This window comes from Ambystoma mexicanum, chromosome 6p (assembly GCF_040938575.1).
Source record: "Ambystoma mexicanum isolate Mex_15411 chromosome 6p, UKY_AmexF1_1, whole genome shotgun sequence".
Classification (NCBI taxonomy): Eukaryota; Metazoa; Chordata; class Amphibia; order Caudata; family Ambystomatidae; genus Ambystoma; species Ambystoma mexicanum.
The window spans coordinates 1,445,333,385-1,445,354,305 of NC_090935.1; the positions used below are offsets into that span (position 1 = coordinate 1,445,333,385).

The 20,921-nt window shown below is 45.9% G+C and overlaps 1 protein-coding gene and 1 pseudogene across 5 annotated transcripts in view; one reads left to right on the top strand and one right to left on the bottom strand.

The window, feature by feature from the left end:
• The window catches only part of LOC138510492 (zinc finger protein 845-like), a 252,430-nt gene that overhangs the window by 198,881 nt on the left and 32,628 nt on the right, over positions 1 to 20,921 (bottom strand). The window lies entirely within an intron of this gene.
• LOC138510491 (cold-inducible RNA-binding protein B-like) lies at positions 5,554 to 6,631 on the top strand (annotated as a pseudogene).

The window sequence follows — 20,921 nt, forward strand, 5'->3', positions numbered from 1 at the left end:
AGGCTAGTACAGGTGGGGTGCAAGCAAACTACGGATAAAAGTAACAGACTTGACAGCCCAGATCGCACAGTGGCACAAAGGCAGTATGGGTGGGTGCTCAGAATTAGTGCAAAGGCCGATGAACTGGGTGGATAAGAAATATCGTGAACCCACCTTCAGACCTTGTAATACCTGCCGACAGGCACACGGACAAAGGAAGAGTGGGGAAATATGCGAAGCACACAACAACACTAACGCTCCCCACTATGAAGAATAGTGGTGGAAGACGCTGAAAGAATAGTGCGCAGAGTGGGTAAAAGGCAAGACCCGGAAGAGGGTTACAACCAAAAAAGCCATTATATCTACAGCAGAAATGCTCCCTCAACACAGCACGGTGATAGCCAAGCGGCTGCACCACGTGAAATGGAGCAGAAAGGAGTGCGGTAGAACGAAGAGGCATTACAATGGCATCTAAAGGATATAAGAATGGAAGCAGTCGCCTATGAAAACATTCGCCAAACCCACTCAGCTGACAGAGAGTACAAAAACATCAATGCAGGAAGCAAGTGGAAGTGAAACAACGGGACGAATGGACCAGCGAATACTAGAGGCAATAGCAGAGCTGAAGTCGACGCTGGAATTCAAAATTGACGCAATGAACATAGATGTGAACCTCTTGAGAAAGGATGTTGGAGAGCTGACGGAACGCACTGGGGTGTTAGAGAAACAGGTGAAGGCTAATACAAGCAGTTGCAAAGAGAACTCTCAAGAAGTCTCTGTGCTGAAACAACAGGTGCAAAATCTGGAAAACAGGGCGGAAGAAGTGGAAGGTCAGGCACAAACTAATACAGTGCGGTTAACTGGGCTCCCAGAAGACGAGGAAGGTTCGAACCCGACCAACTATGTAGAAGACATGCTTTTGCAGGAAATAGGAGCTGGATCACTCGCCCAATGGTTTACTGTAGAAAGAGCGCACAATGCCTTAACAAGGAGGCCACTGCCTGGAGCCCCACCCGGCCAATAATTGCCAAGATATTAAATTACAAAGACAGAGAGAAAATACTAGAACACTTCCGGAAAGGTGGAACGATTCAGTGGGCATCAGCATCCATCACAGCATATCCAGATTATACCTTTTTGAGGCAAAAACAAAGGATGAGCTACGAGGCTGTTAAAAGGAAGTTACGCGCAGCCAATATCAAATATATGTCACTGTATCCGGCAAAGATGAAGGTCCTGCATAAAGATTGTGCTGTGTTCTTCGAGACCCCTGAAGATGTAAGCAAGTGGATGGACTTGCAAAACATCCCGATGGAAAAGGAAGACCAGAAGGGAGATAGAACTGATAAGTGAAGCTGCAATTTGTGATTACTGTACTCTCGTGGGACATGGGGGCCACTGCATAAGAGTCGACCAAGACGCTTCAGCTGAAAAATGTATGCGTTTCTTACTGTTGATAAGCATAGGAAGCACAGGTGCCAACTATCCATAGGCGGCGCTAGGAATCACGCTATTCACCCTCATTAGGTAGGTAGTTAGGATACTAGTAGTTCAGTATCCTCCAGCTGCACTCCGAGTACCGGCAATGGGCCGAGAAAGGAGCGATATGCGGGGAAGCCTGAGATTCCGTATTGGAGCTGGGCTTAAGTTGGGAACGGTTGGTGAGGGGGGGAGGGAGGGGAGTTGGGGTAGTTAAAGGGAAGTTGGCCTACGGAGACGCACAGGGAAATAAGGGTGGAAATGGTAGGAGAGAGATGGGAAAGGCAGAGACTGGAGAATATGGGGGAAGTTAATATAGCATCCTCGAACATGAAAGGCTTGAACAGCTATATTAAAAGGAACCGGGTTTTGACATATTTGGGACGGCAGAAAATACATATAGCGCTTCTGCAAGAAACCCACTTGACCAAGGAAAAACAAGACATGATAGCACGCAAATGGAGCGGGGTGGCTCTGGTCTCAACATACTCAGCATACGCTAGCGGGGTCCTAATCTGGGTAGCACCAACGGTCCCATTCAAGATCTTCCAGTCCTATTCAGATAAAGATGGCAGAATGGTAATTATTAGGGGATTGGTCGAAAGTACAGAAATATGGGTCATTAATATATATGCCCCAAACCAAGATACTGCAGCTTACTTTAGATCCTTATATCCTAAGATTAGCCCATTCAGGGATGGGGCATTGATATGGGGGTTGGGGTGATTTTAATTGCACTTTGGCTCCAACAAGAGTTATATCAGATAGCAAGTTTGCTTATCCAACCATTTCGGCCAAAGCGTTAAATACGCTGTTACACACATTTAAGCTAGCTGATGTATGGAGAACAATGTACCTACAAGACCCAGTATATGCACACTATACTGGGGGAGGACATGCCGGGTGAGTTTACACAGGCTAAGCACGAAGCTAGGGTCCTGTCGGATCACACCCCGCTGGTGGTTACGTGGCAGGTGCTCCCCCAATGCACCCTCCGAGCCAAAATTCCGACCTGGAGAGTTAGGGTTGAGGTATTGAAAGACACAGGATTCCGAGAACACTTAAGAACTGAGATGAGAGACTATTTTCAGAATAACACTCGGCTGGTACGCTGTGGGAAGCCTTTAAAGTGGTGATTAGAGGGGCAGCCATAGCCAAGTCAAAGGGGATGCAAGATGTTATAATGCGGGATCTACAAAAGACAGAGAAGAAGTTAGAAACCATAATGCGGGCAGGAAGTAGATCCCTAGAAGAAGCCAAGGAAGTGTCCCACGTACAGCAGAAGTGTAGAGAACACTGGGAAAGGTTAGGCAAATTAAGTTACAAGAAATATATTGAGAGACAACATGCTGAAGGGGACAAGCCGGGAAGATTGTTAGCATGGCTGTATAAGAGTGAGACCACGCGGCAGACATTCAGAGCAGTGAAGGGGATGGACGGGAAGTTACGGGAAACCCAAAAGAAGTTAATAAATGTTTTATGACTATTATAGGCACCTATATAATGGATCTGTGGGAGAAGAGGGGGTGAATATACAAGAAGCATTGACAGAGATTAATCTTCCAAGACTAAACAAAGAGGAAAGCGACAGCTTAGAAGTCCCTTTCGCGTTAGAAGAACTAGAGAGGGTGATAAAAGAACTACCAACCAGTAAAGTGCCAGGAGCGGATGGGCTCCCCAGAGATTTTTATAAAGAATATATGGCCGAAATACTTCCCCCATTATTAGCAATGCCAAATGAAGCACTAGACACGGGTTAATTGCCTGGGTCTCCGGGACTCGATCATTATCCCACTTTTCAAACCAAATAAGCTAGATACGGAATTGGCTCATGCAGGCCCCTATCATTGCTGAACCAAGACGGAAAGATTCTTACAGCAGTCATGGCAAAGAGACTTAGACCGGTCATAGGTAAACGTATACACCCAGATCAGACAGGATACGTGCCACACAGGAATATTACTAATAGCTTATGGAGATTACACCATATAATAGATTATACCCAGAGGGATACACAGGAGGTGGCGGTAGTGTCGCTGGATGCAGTAAAGACATTTGATTCAGTTTGATGGACGTGGCTGCTGGCGGTCCTGAAAAGATTTGGTATTGGACCCATATACATTGAATGGGTGAGGCTGCTGTACAACGAGCCGATAGCAAGAGTCAAAACGGGTTCTACTGTTTCTGAGCAATGGCAGCTAAGTAAGGGCACGAGACAGGGCTGTCCATGGTCGCCGATGCTCATCATTTTAGCACTGGAACCACTAGCGGTTATTTATGGGAGGAATATGGAGAGACGGGTATAAGCACCTCGGGGGAGAGGCACCTGATCTTGCTGTATGCAGAGGATATGCTCCTATAGCTACAGTACCCCGATGAAAATGTCAATATGCCTTAGACGTGATGGAACGATATGTGGCACTGTCGGGCATAACCATAAACCCCCAGAAGTCGAGTCTGTACCCCCTGGGAGTGTACGTGGGGAAGCCTGTACACAAGCTACCAGTGTTACTGATTAAGTGGGAAGTAGTGACGTTTAGATACCTAGGAGTATATATATACCACGACCCGCAGGTAGAACATATACATAACATGGTGAAAGCCGTGAACAAGATTATTGAGAATAGTATGGCATTCTGGTCTAGAATACCATTATCCATGATGGGGCGCGCAGCTTTATTGAAGATGGTGGCGCTGCCGAGACTCCTACACTACTTTGCAAATGTCCTGTTTGCAATAACTAATAAGTTTTTTAGGAAATTGCATGGTATATGCGGGAGCTTCACATGGCACAATTCAAGGTGCAGAGTGACACTGCGGAAACTCCAGAAACCATATGAGCAAGGAGATATAAAGTTGCTCAATTTTGAGGTGTATTTTATGGCAAGTCAGCTGCAATTTGTGGCCAAACGGCTGTCAGATGGACAGACACCTGAAACAAGGCTGCTAGGTACAGACTGTGCTCTGTTCTTTTTGAATGAAGTGATATTGTTACCCGATTCACACAAGACCAGCGAGAATATACTGTTGCGCCTAGGGAGCACGATGTGGCACAGGGCATGTCAAGTGTTGGGTGGTACAACACTGTATTCCCCACAGATACCACTAGTGGCGCTGGAAGGGGTAGACAAACACGTCAGGCTGAGTGTGAGGAGATGGTGGGAACCAGTAGGGATAGCAACAGTGGGAGACATACTAAAAGAGTGGAGGTCCAAAGAGTTCCAAGAGCTGATAGGAGACACAGGAGTGCACCGGGGCAGCACATCACATATTCCAGACTCTTGAGTAACCTCAAGCAGAGGAGGCCAGAGACAGAGTTGTTCCCTACACGTGGACGAGATTATAGAGACATTTTATGACGTGTCAGAAGGAGGACACAAAGTCTCACGTATATATGAGCTGTTGATGTCTAAGGTTGGGGAGGAAATAGGACAAATGAGGCAGAAGTGGGAGGTAGAATTAAGGGAGTCAATGTCGGATGAGATGTGGAGTAGAAATGGGGGACCACAAAAAGGTGTTGAGGAATGCGCGACTACAACAGATCTAGTTGTCCGTTACCCACAGAGCATATCTGACCCCGAAAAAAATAGCCAAGTTCAATCAAGCAAACGTACAGACATGCCCGAAGTGGAGGGAGGTAAATGCAGGTCTGGTACATATGTTCTGGGAATGCACAGATTGGCAGATTTTGGGAAGAAGTGGCCCAAACACTGGCAAACGCAGAGATTACCCTGGATATAGGATCTTCAAAGGCTTGTCTATTAGGAGGTTTCCCAGAGACCAAAAAGAGCTAAACATGTGAGCAAACTTAAGGACTTAGCATACATACGAGCAAAATGCAGAATAGCGATGGGATGGAAGGCACAAACGAGGCGTCCTCAGTGAGACATGGTGCGTTTGATGTTGATCTGTTTTTTTCCTTTTACAGGCTTCCTCTGCTAGTAGATCTTGGGATGCTGCTATATGTTGCTGCTTCACGTTTTTCATGGCAAACAACGCCACTTGTCACCGGCGCCACTACCAATGACTGTGTTGACCCACAGGAATCAAGGGGAGCATCAACATCTGTGTGGATTGACCATCTTGCACCAGACCTTCACCACAGGCTTGAAGTTACAGCAGCGGCAAGAACACATAAAAGATATTATCATGTCTTCTGATGATGGCAAACTCTTCGTTGGTGGTCTGAGCTTTGAGACGGAGGAGCAGAACTTGAAACAACACTTTGCCAAGTATGGGCAGATTTCAGAAGTTGTGGTGGTGAAGGTCCGAGAGACGCAGCGTTCCCGGGGCTTCGGCTTCGTCACGTTTGAGAACCAGGAAGACGTTAAAGATGCGCTGCAGGCCATGAACGGAAAGACTCTAGATGGTCGTCAAATTAGAGTTGACTAGGCAGGAAAATCGGAGCAAGGTGGTCGCGGAGGCTACAGAGGAGGGTCTTGCGGCGGCAGAGGTTTTCGCAGAGGCAGAGGTCGAGGTGGCGATAGCTATGGTAGCAGTCGCTTTGAGTCCCGGACTGGAGGCTACGGAGGTGGCAGATATGGTGGATCCAGAGATTTTTACAGCAGTGGCAGGAGTCAAAGTGGATATGATTGCTCAGGTGGATCCTACAGAGACAGCTATGATAGTTAAGCTCGCAACGATTAAAAAAATCCTTCCTGAATCAAGATCGTCCTTCCAAATGGCCGTATTTATAAAGATTTTTGGAGCCTCGCTGATTTCGTTCTTGTAGTACAACTGCAATAGTTTATCTCGACTCAGTTCATTGTTTTACAGTATTCATGAGCGCCAGTTTTAAGTTAAGGCCACTTTTTTTTGTTTTCTCGATCAGGATTATTTTTATTTTTGTTACAGTTCTAAGGTTGGAAACTAGCTATTTAATGTATCAGTTTTATTAACTTAGTGCGTTAAGGTTTGGGTGTAGCCAGCCGCTTGTAAATAAAAAGGGCTTGCCCTGCCTTGATGCACACTAAGAGTTGGCCTTTGTTCACTTACTGCAGGCCTGCCCAGCAGACAACCCTTTTGAAGGTTTAATGTTAGATGTCCTTTTTATTTTTTACTGGAAGAACGTATTTTTCATTGCTGTATTGAATTGACTACGGAATTCTTGTATCAAATTTTCATCTGGCTTTACGAAGCCCAATTAAAAAAGTCTGGAAAACAAAAAAAAAAATCTGTGTGGATTATATCTGCCAAAGCAAGTCGGCAGACATAAAGCACATGGAGGTGGCCATGTAATTTTATTTGTTCAGATCCTGCGAAAAAGCAATATATAAATACTATTAGCGGCTGGCCCACCAAGCCGCCCCCTAAAACAAGTTGGCCCCACCACCCTACAACACATTCTATGAAAGTGGGGGAAGGGCCATGTAGAAGCACGAGACAACAAAAATCAACAAGCCACCCCCAAATGCAAGAGAAATACACAGGTTGACCCGCCACCCTACACACAAGAAATACAAAAAGATTTTTACACCAGGTCCATTAACCGTTGTGGTAGATGAGAATCAGGTGACAGACTGGGTGGCATTTTGTTTGAACATGTTTCATTATTATAAATCATAAGGCCTAAGCTATTCCCAAGTCTGAGATTCTCTGTCTTATTCTATAAAGGAAAACAATTAAAGGGTGCTTGTCAGGATGTCTTACAAAACAAGAAATGTCCTTTGTCCAGAATCATATGCATCATATGCTAACCCGAGTTCTCGTCCTACCACTACAACAGAAAACAATACATTTAACAAAGGTACATTTAGGGCACTGGCCCAAGCAAAAGAATGGTGGCTGGTTTCTGACCTACAGCATGATGTATCTGTATGAATAGGGTCTCCTCACCCAGAAGAAAAGTCCTAGCAAATATACTGAATTTCTTTGCAATATTTCTCTCCTTAGCATTATTCAAGCAAGTACACTAAATGTCGATCATCCTCTTTTCTACTTGGGGACCCCTGACTCATGTCCCCACTCTGAGTGACCTCCATGTGTTCCATACCAAACAAAGTCCTAGCTTTCTCTCCACCTGGGGAGTTCCTTGTCTTTACCACGCCTTGGGGTCTCGTTAAGCTTACCACTCCTTGGGGTCTGGTTCCTTTCACCCGCTTTGGGATTTGTTTTTTCCTCACCAAACCTTGAGGTCTCCTAGGGCCTTGCCAGTATAGCGTTCTTTCATCGACGGGTGTAATTTCGATTTTTTTTTTTTACAAGTATTATCTACCAAAAAAAATCATTGAAATATATAGGGGGTTAGGAAAAGTGTCTATAAGGGGTGGGTGGAGTCGGAAATAGTACAAAAAAACCTAAAAATAAATAAATAAATAAATAGTGGATGGTGGTTTGGGGGTTACTCATTAAAAAACCCATTGAAATTACACCCATCGATGAAATGACATAGAACCAGCCTTGCCACCCCCCCCTACTGGTTCCCTAGAGCCACCACATACCCCTAGTCCATCAGCGGTGCTCCTCAGGAGTGTTGGGAGTTTGGCCAACATGGCAACGCTTCCTTGGTTTCTTCTCAGTCTTCTGCATCGGGTGGAGCTTGCCTTCGCTTCCTGGTGGCTTCTGGCGAGACTTTGGCACATGTTTCTCTCCATGCCGGTTGTCCGCTTTACGAGTGGCGTTCACTCCTCAATGTCCTTCTGGGCCAGGCACTACCAGCTCCAGGGCTGGCAGGGACTCTGGGCATTCCGCAGGCTCGGCCACTGCTGGGTGCGCCACATCTGGTGTGTGCGCCCACTCTCCTGTCACACCTCCCAGGAGGTCGTCTTCGGGCTTCAGCAGCTCCGCAGGTTTCTCTTCTTCCCCTGACTAACTTTGATTGGCTCTTTATCTTTCCCTTTGTTAGGGGGTGGGACTATCCACGGTTCCCTCATTTCAGGTGAAGACGGAGTACACAGAGGGCCAGAAACCATACCAGCCATTCATACAGGAAGTCATCACACACTTGAATTCCCATAGAGCAAACAAAGATATTGGGATCTTGACACAAGGGAGAATAACGTACATCCCTAGCTGGGATTACCTGTCCTCTAAGGGGGGGGGTCACTCCCCATGGAATCCCGCTTGCCCTGTCCCCTACAGGGTGTTATTGTACTCCCATGATGAGAAGGGACAAATTCCCTGGACTCGTCACACCATGCTTACCAATGTAACAAGGTGAAGCAACAGTGCAAGCGCAGCCTAGTAGTCGGGTCCTTATGCACCCAACCCATCCATGTAAATGTCAGTGACAGAGGCAGCCAACTGCTACTGAACACACCACAACAAACAAAAATATTTATACGAATCTGGGTAAAGCAAATGATTGCCACAAAGCTGACAGGTAAAATAAAAACCACCTGCTACTGGCCATTGCCTAACGGTTGATATTAAGAACCAATAGAGCGCTGTGAATAAAAGGGACCCACTTAAAGTTTGACGTTTCATGCTTAATGAAACCACCTACCATTGCCCATTCTTTAATAAGCACCGACAGAGCTCCGAGAATAAAAGGGCACTCTGCAAAATGTTGCATTGAGCCTAGCATAAATCCAACGGGATGAGCAGCAAATAATGTATGTGCACGAAATCGTCCATAATTTGTGAAATACCCATGCAAATTCATTATGGGGCAAACATTCCACCAGCAGGGTGAAATAAGAGGAAAGGCGAAAGAGACTCTAGATTCTGAGAAACAGGGGGATGAGGAATCAGGGGCGAAGTCAGTCTGTTTCGCCCAGTTGGCAAACATTTCTAAGCACTAATCTCTAGATATTAGTAAAAAGCATTAGACCGCCATTATCAGGATTAACAAAAGCTAAAGCATGAACAGTTGCAGCATTACTACACAGCGCAGAATACACAGCAGAAGAGCTAACCACAGGTAAACCTTATATTTAAGTGTGCATCTTATAGCAAGTGAAGCAGTAACAAAAAGGCCACCAAATGTCAGAATACAGTTAGGTTATAAAACCAGACCTAAATTGTCTCAAAAACTCTCCTAGAAATGGGTGGATACAATATAACCAAATTAGATACAGTACTCCAATACATTTCAATGGCAAGTAGTGCAGTGATTAAGTACTTTAAAGTCCCCAATAGGTCACAGGTACTAGCTAAAATTCCACAATATGGTATACAACTCCTTGGACCCAATGGAGACGCATGAAAGGTTTCACATTTCAGGTAAGTACACTTTTTAGTCACTTTAGGAGGAGTTTACACGTCTGTAAAAGATACCCTATAGGAATTAACAGGCAGAAGTGCATAGGAAAGGCGTGGTTAACGACTGAAGCAAGGTAAATACTTATCCTACCCCACAGGTACAGCCAAAGAAGCAAACCACACCAGGGAACACCACTTGAGACTCCCTTAAAGAGGTTCAGTACTAGGTTCGAGACCCAGCCAGCAGGGGAGGATGGGTGCCAATTAGGATTTGGGCCAATAAAGACTTTAGCGATTCACGATAGGGGGATGGGTGGCAAAAAACACTACTCCTATACCAAGTGCCCCCTTACATGCAATTCCACGGAATACTTTGGGATCCAGGGGCAAATCCTTACTGTGCCAGTCACGGAGGATTCAGCTCAGAAACTATGGTTTTCAATCCTGTTAGTACAGGGACTCTTTGGAAGGGCTGAGACAAGGACCCTGTAACCAGGGTCTTGAACCTAGATCAGAGACGACCCAGACAGATTAAAAAAACAATCTGTTTTACTAGAAGAAGACAGATCCAGAAGCAAAAGCAACAGGAAAGGTACCAGGAAGATGGAGTAAACCAACCAAAGGGATACAGGCAACTCGAGGGACAAGACTGGCAGCGAGCCAAAAAGAATGGCCGCTTGAAGGGAGAAACTAAATCAATACCTAACTGAATTGGAGCAGTGACAACCTAACACTCGTCCAAGCCAAAGAGGCTTCCTGCCTTGAGTCGCTTGATCCAGCAGGCTTTTTTACAGAGAGACAGAACAGCAACAACTCAGAAACCGTCTAAGCATGGCATAGCCAGTCCAGCCTCCTGCAAGGAGGTCCATGGAAAGTGCATTAAGGGGTCTTAATGGGAAACTGGCACAAGAACAAAGGAACCAGGGTCAAGATGGTGTGGCCAAACCAGATCCTCAAAGGCAGATGCCCATGTCTGTGGCAATGCTCCTGCAATTCATGTAAGAACCAGAGGAATGGGTAGTCTCCCCTAGATAGGCATATTCAATCAGGGGCTGGCATAAGCCTAATCACCAATTCCACACCAGGCAAACACACAAAGGTTTTGGCAGTCATCCAATCGGGCTCATCCTAAAAACCGACCTATACTCAGGTCATCCACACAAGATGTGTACACGGCTTGTCGGGGGCACAGAAATCACTGCTAACCCAGTTTAAAACACTCTGGAGGGTGCAGGGCCAGGCTCAGAGTGAGCCCACCTAAGCACAATTGTCATTTTACATCGGCCTCGAGGTAAACACATACAAATGGATGGCCAAAACCAAATGGCCATGAATAGGTCTTATAAAATGCATTAGTACTGTAAGGAACCTAAGGGCGTCCTAACTTCTTTTCCCCCAGAATCCTCTTTTCAGGTGACCAGGGAAAGGCCATCGCTTTTGGATCCCAACCCTGGGGGTGGATCTGCGAGGGAGGATCACCTGAGTGGAGGAGACTTGGGGAGTGGGAAGAGGACGTCCTTAGGTGAGACATGGCATCCCACATTTCGCTTTCACAAGGAACCTTCCATCCTTAAAGCCTTTATAGGCTTTTGTCATCCCTTTCCTTGTGCTTCCTCTAAAACATTCCCCAAAATCCACCAGTATGATATTGGGACAAAGAAGAGGACAACTAGAACGTCACATCCTCATTTTATTAAAGCAGACACATATGAACCCCAGCCAAGTACTGGGATGAGTAGGAGGACAACACGAGTGAAGCAGTACTACTGCTTCAATGGCGACCGGTCTAGTGCTTTTCGGAATAAGTATGGAAGTGGGAACTTTAAAAGCTGGAATCCAGAAGAAAAGTCAGCTGTGGGAGAACGCCCACAAACTGTTGGGTGCCGGCAGACCTCTCCAGTGTAGCAGTGTGGCAGCAGGAGCGCTGAATACCTGTGGGAAAGTGCAGAGCTTATGCAGACGGAACCGAAGGTAAAGGAAGTTGGAGGCCGCTGGCAAGCCGTAAGAAGGAGGCCGGCGGGAACCGAAGGAAGCGGTTGTGCGAGTCCTGCTACACAGAGGAAGCACTGCCGGGTGACCACGAGCCACGGAACACCGCTGGGAGAACTCTGTGAGGGACCACACAGGAAGAAAGAAACCTGAAGCGGCAAAGGACCTTGCAAGGAGCCGCAAGTCCGACCGGTGAGTTAAACGAGAAGGGGGAACACCGGGCTGGCAGGTGGTCATAGAAACAAGGTAGTAGACATGGATATAAACGGAAAACACACATTGTTATGTGAACTATCAAGTTTAAAGCAGATATATGGCAATTTGAATACCGAACTAAATGAAAGCAAGTTAAGCAAGTTTGTGAACTGCACTGAAACATTGAACTGAATTAACTGAAAACAAGTGTAGCAAGCCAAGAGAGCACAAAGAGTTCTATGCGTGATATGAGAAATCCAGCTTTGGCCAAAGCCAATAAAGGTCAAGGAACAGTATGCTATAAAGGAACAAGCATTGGCAAGAGCCAAGGAAACACAAGAAAGTCTAACAAGTACCTGGTGGCCAACCAAGCCACCCTACAGTGTCATGAGATTGTGACACATGTGAATGAAGCAAGCATCAATGCTAAGGAGAAGCAGTGGACTGGTGTTAATGGAAAAGCTGTCAAGATGGGGTACCGGTTGCGTGACCCATGTAGTCTGACAACTGTGCCTAGACCGGATGCCCTGAACGGAAAAACCATTTAAATATGCCTATGACGAAGCTTGTGTTGTGCAATGAACAATTTGGAGATTTTGACGTCAAGTGTTATTTTGAAAGCAGAGAGGTTTGAACTCTTGGGGAAGGAACCCCCGCCCCCTTTGCTGTTTTGTTGAAAAGCTGGAAGATCTGAACTCTTGGGGAAGGGAATCCCTGTGCTTTATGAACTGTTTTGAACTAGGGGAAGGGGAGCTGAGTACAAGTCAAGAGCTAGAAGAAGCTGTGAACTTTATTTTAAACACTATTCATTTTGATGCTGACATCCCTACACATGTATGCAGTTAGTTATGAGAGCAAGTATATGTTTGTACACAGACAGATGTTTTACTTTGAATTTCCTGACACAGACTTTCCTTAGTTTTCTTTAGGCAGGGAAATCCCACCTTAGAATAGGGAAAGTTAGGCATTATTACACTCTGCCTTTTTGAGTTTATTAAACATGGTTGAAATAACTTGAACCTGTTGAACCTGTTGTCTGTGCTGACTCATGATGCCTTTACACTACCCAAATGGATACCATACTGGTGCATTAGGCTACTAATGAAGTAAAAATGACTGCACCAGTAATGACAAAACTATGTTAGAGCTGCCAACAGATAGAACCACTCTGGTCCCAAATGGGGTGTTTAGCCCCATGACCTAATAGGGCAGCGGATCACAAAGAGTGTTGAGGTGGAATGAGAACTCAGTAAAAGTCCCTCTCTCCATAAAAATAAGGTAAAGAAACCAGGAAAAGAAGAGAAAAAACAACAAGTTTAGGTTCCATAAAATGGGACAGGAGAACACAAAAAACTGAATTCTGCTCCAACAGTTGAGTAGCTTCAAGTAAATCAAGTAACAGAGTGGAGAAGAAAGGAATAGAAGATGACCCCAAAGTACAAGTGCCTGGTGGGGCATCAAGGAGGGGAGAGAGATTGGGCTGGTGGATTAGAACACCAGCCCCGTGGGGAAGGGAGGTAGTGCCAGGCCTGGGAAAATCCAGTGGAATTCATAGTTGGCCCATTGTCTGGGTACAACTTTGGGTGCTTCTGAGAGACTTGCTCGATCTGTGAGAAAATGATGGGTCTGAGCAAGTGGGCAGTACTCCAGACCTGAGAAACTGGGCAGAGGTCTTCCCGCAGTACTCAAGACACCTCCAACAAAGAAGGAAGGCCAAGAAAGACATGTATTACCCAAAGACTCAGTAACAGGGAGACACACCAATTATCCACATGTAAATTTCGCAAAACATTCTAGTTTGAGTTCTTAAAGCTGACCTCTTCCACATGTTTGGACCGAAGTTTCAGAAACTGGGAGGAAGTAAATCCCTGGCTTGGTAAGGATGATTTTTGTTTCAACTTTGTTTTGGTTCCTGAATATTGCACAGATGGTCAAATTCCTGTAATGGTCCTTCTCGCCCTTCGTTAGTCACCCACCTGCCACACTAGGGGCTCAATACAGGTTCTCAAGAGCCTCCTCTATCAAGTTCAGAACCTCTTCTGGACCTTCAAAATTATGGGTGTTAGGATTATTTCTTATTCTTCTGCATCTCTTCCTCTTTTCATCTTCTCGTTGTCTCCCTTTATCCCTCTCTCCACCTGCTGCTCTAAGCATTCATTGCTCCTCATCCTCTTCACTTCCTCCCCTTACCTAGAACTGCCTCGCTCCTCCTGCTCTTCCTATTTGCTCTCTTATCTTCTTCACATCATTGCTGCAACACCATACTCTAACCATCTTCTGCACATCACACTCCTGTAACCTAACTCCCACATCACCCCTTGGGTGCATTCCCTTTATTAGGCTAGCATGGTTGTGATGGAGGCAATTAAGTGCCTAGGTACAGCTGAAAGAGTGCTTTGTGTAGCTTGTGATCGGGCATGATTTTATTTATAGCACGCCCATACACAAGTGTTTCAGAGCGCAACGAGGCAAGATAGGGGAACAAGGGAGGACAAAACAACAATCTTACTAGGCCCAGTGACATTGAGAATGCGCAAGTGCAGTGAAGAGGTAAGGGGGAAAGTGCAAGGGGCAGGGGAGGAATGGAAAGTGCTGAACACATGAGCAAAACAACAACAGGTAGTGCAGCCAGCAGGTGGTAAGTGCAAGAATAAGGCACAGACAACGGGTGTCTAATAAGTGCAGGAAGGGGACTGTAGGATTACAAATACAGACCCAAGTGCAAGGGTGGCCAGAAGGCAGTGCGGGTATGCGGCTGGGTGGGCAGGGATCTGGGCCCGAAATCAGAGGGTAGCCAAGTGCCCATTGCCCAAGCAAACACAGATCAGCAGGGAAGAGGCAGAGCGAAGGCAGAAGCAAAGAGGAAGGTCTTGAGGTGCTTGTGGAACCGAAGATGTTTCTCCTCAAATTTCACAGATGGAGGGAGGCTAAGGTAGGACAGCTGATCAGCTTTGGCTAGCACACTGCCTCATGGCACCATTGTGTTCACTAAACCTGCATCTCATCTTTTAATCACTTGTAGCGGTTTGCGAGAGGGACTGCCTGTTAACTTTCATTTCTGTAAGACCAGATATATGTGGCGTCAGCAGTACACTCCGGGAGTTATGCTTGCAAACCTGGGGTTCTCAAAGTAGGATTCTCTATTGATACCATATGGCTTGCACACACCAAAGTGGTGGGTCTGCAAACATCTTATTTCTGCACAAGCATTTGCAGTTTGCCCCTTGAAGGGGTTTAATGTTAGTGGGACTCTTGAGCCACACAGGGCTCGGGATGAACCGGCGAGCATGGGGCAATATGCCACATACACTCTCTGGGGCCAGTGTAAGGAATGGGTGGTGGCCCCGCTTTACCCCATTTATTTATGTATTTATTTATTTATTTAATTAATTAATTAATTCTATAGCGCCGAAGGCATCAGGGCGCATTACATGAAGACAAGGACAACAGAAAAGTGACGGGACAGAAGTGTAAGATTACTGGTATGATTAGATTACATTACATGGACATTAGCATTTAAGCAGGTCCTTTATTTGGGAGCTTGTTCCACTTAGATGCCACTTTGGTAGGGAATGCTCGTCCAAGTCCATTGGCTTTTTTGAATGAGTTACTTTCACAAACCCTTGCGCCTTGGATATTAAGGTGTGGCAAGGTTTGTATGTGGTTATTTGTTTTTTTAGGTATATGGGTGTGGATCCATATATAAAGTGATGGACAATGGTCATTGCTTTAAAGGTGATCCGGTCTTCAAGGGCTAACCAATGAAGGGACTTTCTGTCTTTTGTAATATGTTCCTCCCTTTTTTTCTTGGCGATTGTCCATGCATTTTTTACTGTCCCCTATGAGTAGTGCATTCCTGTAGTCCAGTCTGGATACGATTGTGGCTCTGGCGATAGTGGTGCCGTTTTGTTTACTCAGCAATGGCCGGATATGGCTGAGCAGTTTTTGGTGGTACCAGCAATTGTTTTTTAAATATGTTACGTGGCCGCTGCTCCCAGGGATGTCTGAAACATGGTACTTTGCCAAACAAGAAAGAAGACATCATCTTCCCTTCCATCCTTTTTGGGAGCCTGAGCTTTGGTCCCATTATCATGGGACTTGCTTCAACCCTGTCCCTACTGTCAAATCTTGACTTCTATTTCGATGAAGCTCTCTATTACTTCCAAATAAACCAGGTCACTTCATCTTGTCAATTCCTCCTTGGCCTTCTGCACCAAAACTGTCTCCTTTTCACTTAGTTGGCACGTATCTCTGCTGCTTCTGCAATTACCAAATCACTCCTTCACTTTTTTTAATTCACTTTTGTATGGCATGTCCCATATGATGCCAATAAAATAATCCAAAAAGAGCCAAAATAGGAGATGCACCAGATACAGGAACAAAACAATGTATTGCAATAGGCTGCCAGGTATGGAATTATCCAAAGCCAGGTATGGAATTATCCAAAAGACATTCAAATTCTAATGGAGTGAGTACATACTTGGAATATGTTTTCAGAACGCAAAAAGCAATACATTTGTAACAACTACCTTTGTGGTGATTGGCTAGTAAGCATTGCACTATACATGACTGAATTTCATTGGCCTATTCTAAACATATGGCAGGCTAGTTAGATCACTGTGTAGTGAGGTCACATGGCTTCTCATATATATCTATTGGACAGAAGCATTGGACACATGTATCAGTACACCTTTCTTTCACATTGGCTGTTCCAGGGTGGGCGGAAGTGACTGAACAATTTAGACCAAACAGCTGGGTTACATATGACATAATAATATATAACTGTTGATTTTCCTTCTTCAAGGAATTTTACATAGTTGGCACCAGCACTCTGCTCTCATTTTATGAACTGTATCTATCAGTGTACTTTGTAGCCTCGCTCGGTGGGAAGATTACTTCATCTGCATGATTTCATTTGTCCTGTGTGTGACGTTTCGAGACGCTGCCGCTCATGGGCATTGCTCTGGGCAATGGTGCCGATATGCATATGCAGAAACGTTTGTACATTATCATGACAGTGGCTGCATTGTCTATTATTGTTAGGTAATGTGATTCCATTATACTAGTTGCAGGGCCTCAAGTAATTCTAGTGTGGGGCAGAGGTGCTCATGCGAGTTATGATTTTCTTAAAGGATCCCTATCACTCTTGCATTACCTCTGTGTGAAAATATGACCATTGGCATTATCTGTGATTATATTGAATCTGGGTCACAGAGGACTTTATAATTTTAATTAATTCTGCAAGTGGGCAATGTGGCACTAAATCTGCCCTGGCTCTGTGATCATATTGTTTCGCATTGTGCCACTCACTCTTGCCAAATCCTAAGTTGCATTTTGGTTGCTCTGTCTAAAAATGTGGCTTTGTAGAATATATTGGGACACAGCTTTTGAGAACTCGGAAAGCCTGCGTCATCTTGGCTAATCAATGTACAATGTCTTGTCTTCGCCTCTGGGGTTTTGGAACTCTCTTTTTAAGTTGCATTTGTATGACTCACTATTGAAAGCTGGTCTCCTGGGAAGAAGCAGTTCTGCTACATTTTTCCTGCGCGGCATCAGGATCAGATTTTGCAATGTTGCAAACTTTGTAATGTGGCTTTTCAGTGAAGGTTCAGACTGCTGCATTCTACTGGAAACAGATGGAGAGAGCGAGAGCGTGTGTGTGTGTGTGTGTGTGTGTTTTCGTTCTTCATAAGGAGCGGTCTGATACGTTATGCTGAGAAGTGGAGGAGGATTTTTTCGGTGAAACACTGACAAAATCGTGTAATGCATTTAGCTAATGCACTCCTTTATTTGATCACTCTGTACACCTCTTCTATATTTCTTAAGCTAATGCAAACTACGGCGGGTTTAGGTTAAAAGTACATGGGTGCTTGCCTATAAAAACATATCTGCCAGACTGTGTTGGGCCTGCATTCAATGTTTTGCGCTAAATAGGACGCTTTGCTTCATGGCTGTGTGTGTGGTTTCTCAGAGTGACTTTATCAGTTTATATGGCCATGCGGGCTTAGAACATTGAATAAAGGTATGCCTATTTTCATGCTACCCTACACTTTATCCTAGCCTTCCTGCGCACAGTCTCAAATGTCTTTAGGTCCTCAAAATTCCTCTACCCATCTCAAATGTGTTCTTTATTCCACCCACATTTCTCCCTATAATGTCAAACTTCACTGACTCCCTATGAAGCAGAGGGTTATTTTCAAAACATTCTGCCTTGTCTTGTCTATCGCTCTATTTCCAGCACTAGATCCAGTTTCCTTAGCTCTAACATTAAAAGCTTCTGTCAATCCACCCATCCTGTTTCCTTCACAGTGTGTCATGATGCCTACCCCCGGGGACCCAGACCAAGTCCAGCAACCCCGGAAGCAGGCATCAAGTTACCCCAAGCAAGCCCAACAACCCCCGCTAGGGGCTATTTGGGTGCAGTCCTGGCGCCTATGGCACCTGGCTCATATGGAGAGTCAGTCCTGGCGCCATAGGCGCCAGGCTCATAGATTAAAACTTACCTGATGCAGACCATGCTGCAAACTTACCTGATGCAGACCATGCTGCAATCTTACCTGATGCAGACCATGCTGCAAGAGCTCCAAACCAAACAAGGCTTGGAAGGGACTATTTTACCTAGGGACTATTTTTTTTACTCAGGTGGGGCTGGCGAGGAATACTTACCTGGGACTACTTTGGAGGCTATTTAAACCATGCCCGAAGAGCAGCACACGCTTCGCGTTATTCTGCATCCAGATGCGTAACGCTCACCGTGCCTGCAAGTCTGCATCCAGTCTTCTGCCACGCCCGCCTCGAGTTTGGAGCTCCTAGAAAAAGGGAGAAAGAAGGAGAAAAGGTTAGAACAAGAGCAATACCTTTGATCCTTACCTGAATTCCCGATCCATCGCGCCTTCGAGCTGGAAGAAAGAAGTTATTTTATGCGTGTCGCCTCGCCTGCTGCAGCGCTGCGCTCAACACACCGGCCTTCGCAGCATCTTCACATTTCACCACATCCTCCTGCATGTTCCCGCCGCACTCCGGCACCTAAGGAGAAGACAAGAACAGCAAGGTGAGCCAAGGGAATACGCAGAGGAATATTAGTTACCCCCCATAGACTTACCTGATTTTACCACCGGGGGTACTATTCCTCTTCACGGGTCGGCGCAGCTTCCACTGCATCCTAGCCGAACCCCGACCCCTTAGGGGAAACAAAAGGACAGCAAGGTGAAACCAGGGATTAACAAGGGGAACCCTCCTCACCACAAAGACTTACCTGATTTTACCAACTGAGGCATTATTCCCCGAGACTTCATACTTCCTCTCAGCGCCTGAATAAGGGAGAAAGCAACAGGTTACATATGGACATTATTTTATCGAACTGTGTTGGGTAATACAAATCCTTACCAGAACATTACCGGTTGCCACGAGGAACTCTTCAGTAGGGTCAAGCTGCAACCTGCAAGGAATCGGACAAGAGTGAAAGTCAGGCATTTGAACTCTTACGAACTACATACTTCTTGCGTCTTGCCAGGAATATCGGAGTCAATATTGTCCTGGAACTCACGAATTCCTTCGAGCCAGTGAAGAAACTGGTTATCTCCGCGCCCCTGCGCTCAATGCAGGATGGAGAGCTCATCTTTTCAAATCATCAGGTGACACTATAAGAGGGGACATCCAAGGTGATCAGTGGGGAGAACAGCGGGGTGGGGGGATTTACGCTCAACTCCACGGGTGGTTAATTCCCTTTCTCCATTTGCAGAAGAATATTCCTACGGGCCAAGCAAACGAAGCTAGGTGGGCCAGTCCAGTCCGTCATCTCGGCCCTACGCGTCACATTGGTGGAGACCGCAGCAGTCCAGTCCAGATCGACGCCTCTGTGGGAGCCAGGTCAGCGTAACACAGTGCAAACAGTGGCCTTCTTTCTATTCCCAGACACTGCATTACTCACCGTAGTGGTCACTCCTTCTTCGTTCTTGCCCCTTTTGTCTGAACCGCCCTCTGCCTTCTACTAAATTCTACTCTTCACTGCTGATGTTCCATCATAAACTGAAAATGTGGTTCTTTGCCTTAACCTTTTATGATTAATCCATTCTCCCTTTTCTATGTCCCCCTCTGACTCGAGATCCAAGAAGCCACTTGTAGTTGTAGTGAATGCTCGGTCTACAATTCCAGCAAATATAAAGATATGATATGATATAGCATTTATAACGTGCCTATACACAAGTGTTTCAAGGCGCGACAAGGCAAGGAAGGGGGAGCAGGGGGAAGACAAACGATCCTACTAGGCCAGGTGTCATTCAGATCGCGCAAGTGCATGGGAAAGGGAAGTGGGAGAGTGCGGGGGAAGAGGGGAAGGGGACAGTGTAGTACATGGGATAAAAGAATAAATAACAATAGTAGAAGTGCGGCCAGCAAATGGCAAGGGTAAGTGCAGGCAATATGTATCAAGTGCTGGAAGTGGGAATGAGGAGATACAAAAACAGTCTCCAAGTTGCCAGGAAGGCAGTGCAGGTGTGCAACTGGCTGGGGACGGGACCTGGGCCCGAGATCAGAGGGTGGCCAGGTAACCAGTGCAGGTTAGGTTTCAACCAGGAAGTCAGCAGGGGAAGAAGAGGAGAAAAAGCTGAAGCAAAGAGAAAGGTTTTGAGGTGCTTACGGAACTGGAGATGGTTCTCCTCAAGTTTCAGGGAGGAAGGGAGGCCGTTCCAGAGAGAGGCTCTAGCCGAAGCAAGAGATCTACCACCAACTCGTTGCTTGGAGAAGCGACTGACCCTGGGGGAGTTGGCAGCAGATGAGCAAAGAGCTTGAGAAGGTAGATATTTAGGAAGAGAGAGTTGAAGGTATTACAGCCCAAGGCACCAGAAGGCCTTGTGGACAGAGGGTTTTGAACTTAATCCTTGCAGCCACAGGGAGCCAGTGCAGAGATTTCAGTCCTGGAGAGATACAATCCCTGGGCTTGAGGCCAAGGACAAGTCTTGCAGTCCTGTTTGGATGAGTTGCAGAGGGTGGAGAGCAGAAGCAGGAAGATTTAGAAAGAGGCTGTTGCAATAGTCCAGCCTAGAGAGAACCAGAGCTATGGAGACAGTGAGCTTCTCGGGGAAGGAGAGGAAGGGAAGGATACCTCTGAGGAGGTGCAGCTGATAGTGTGACTTCTT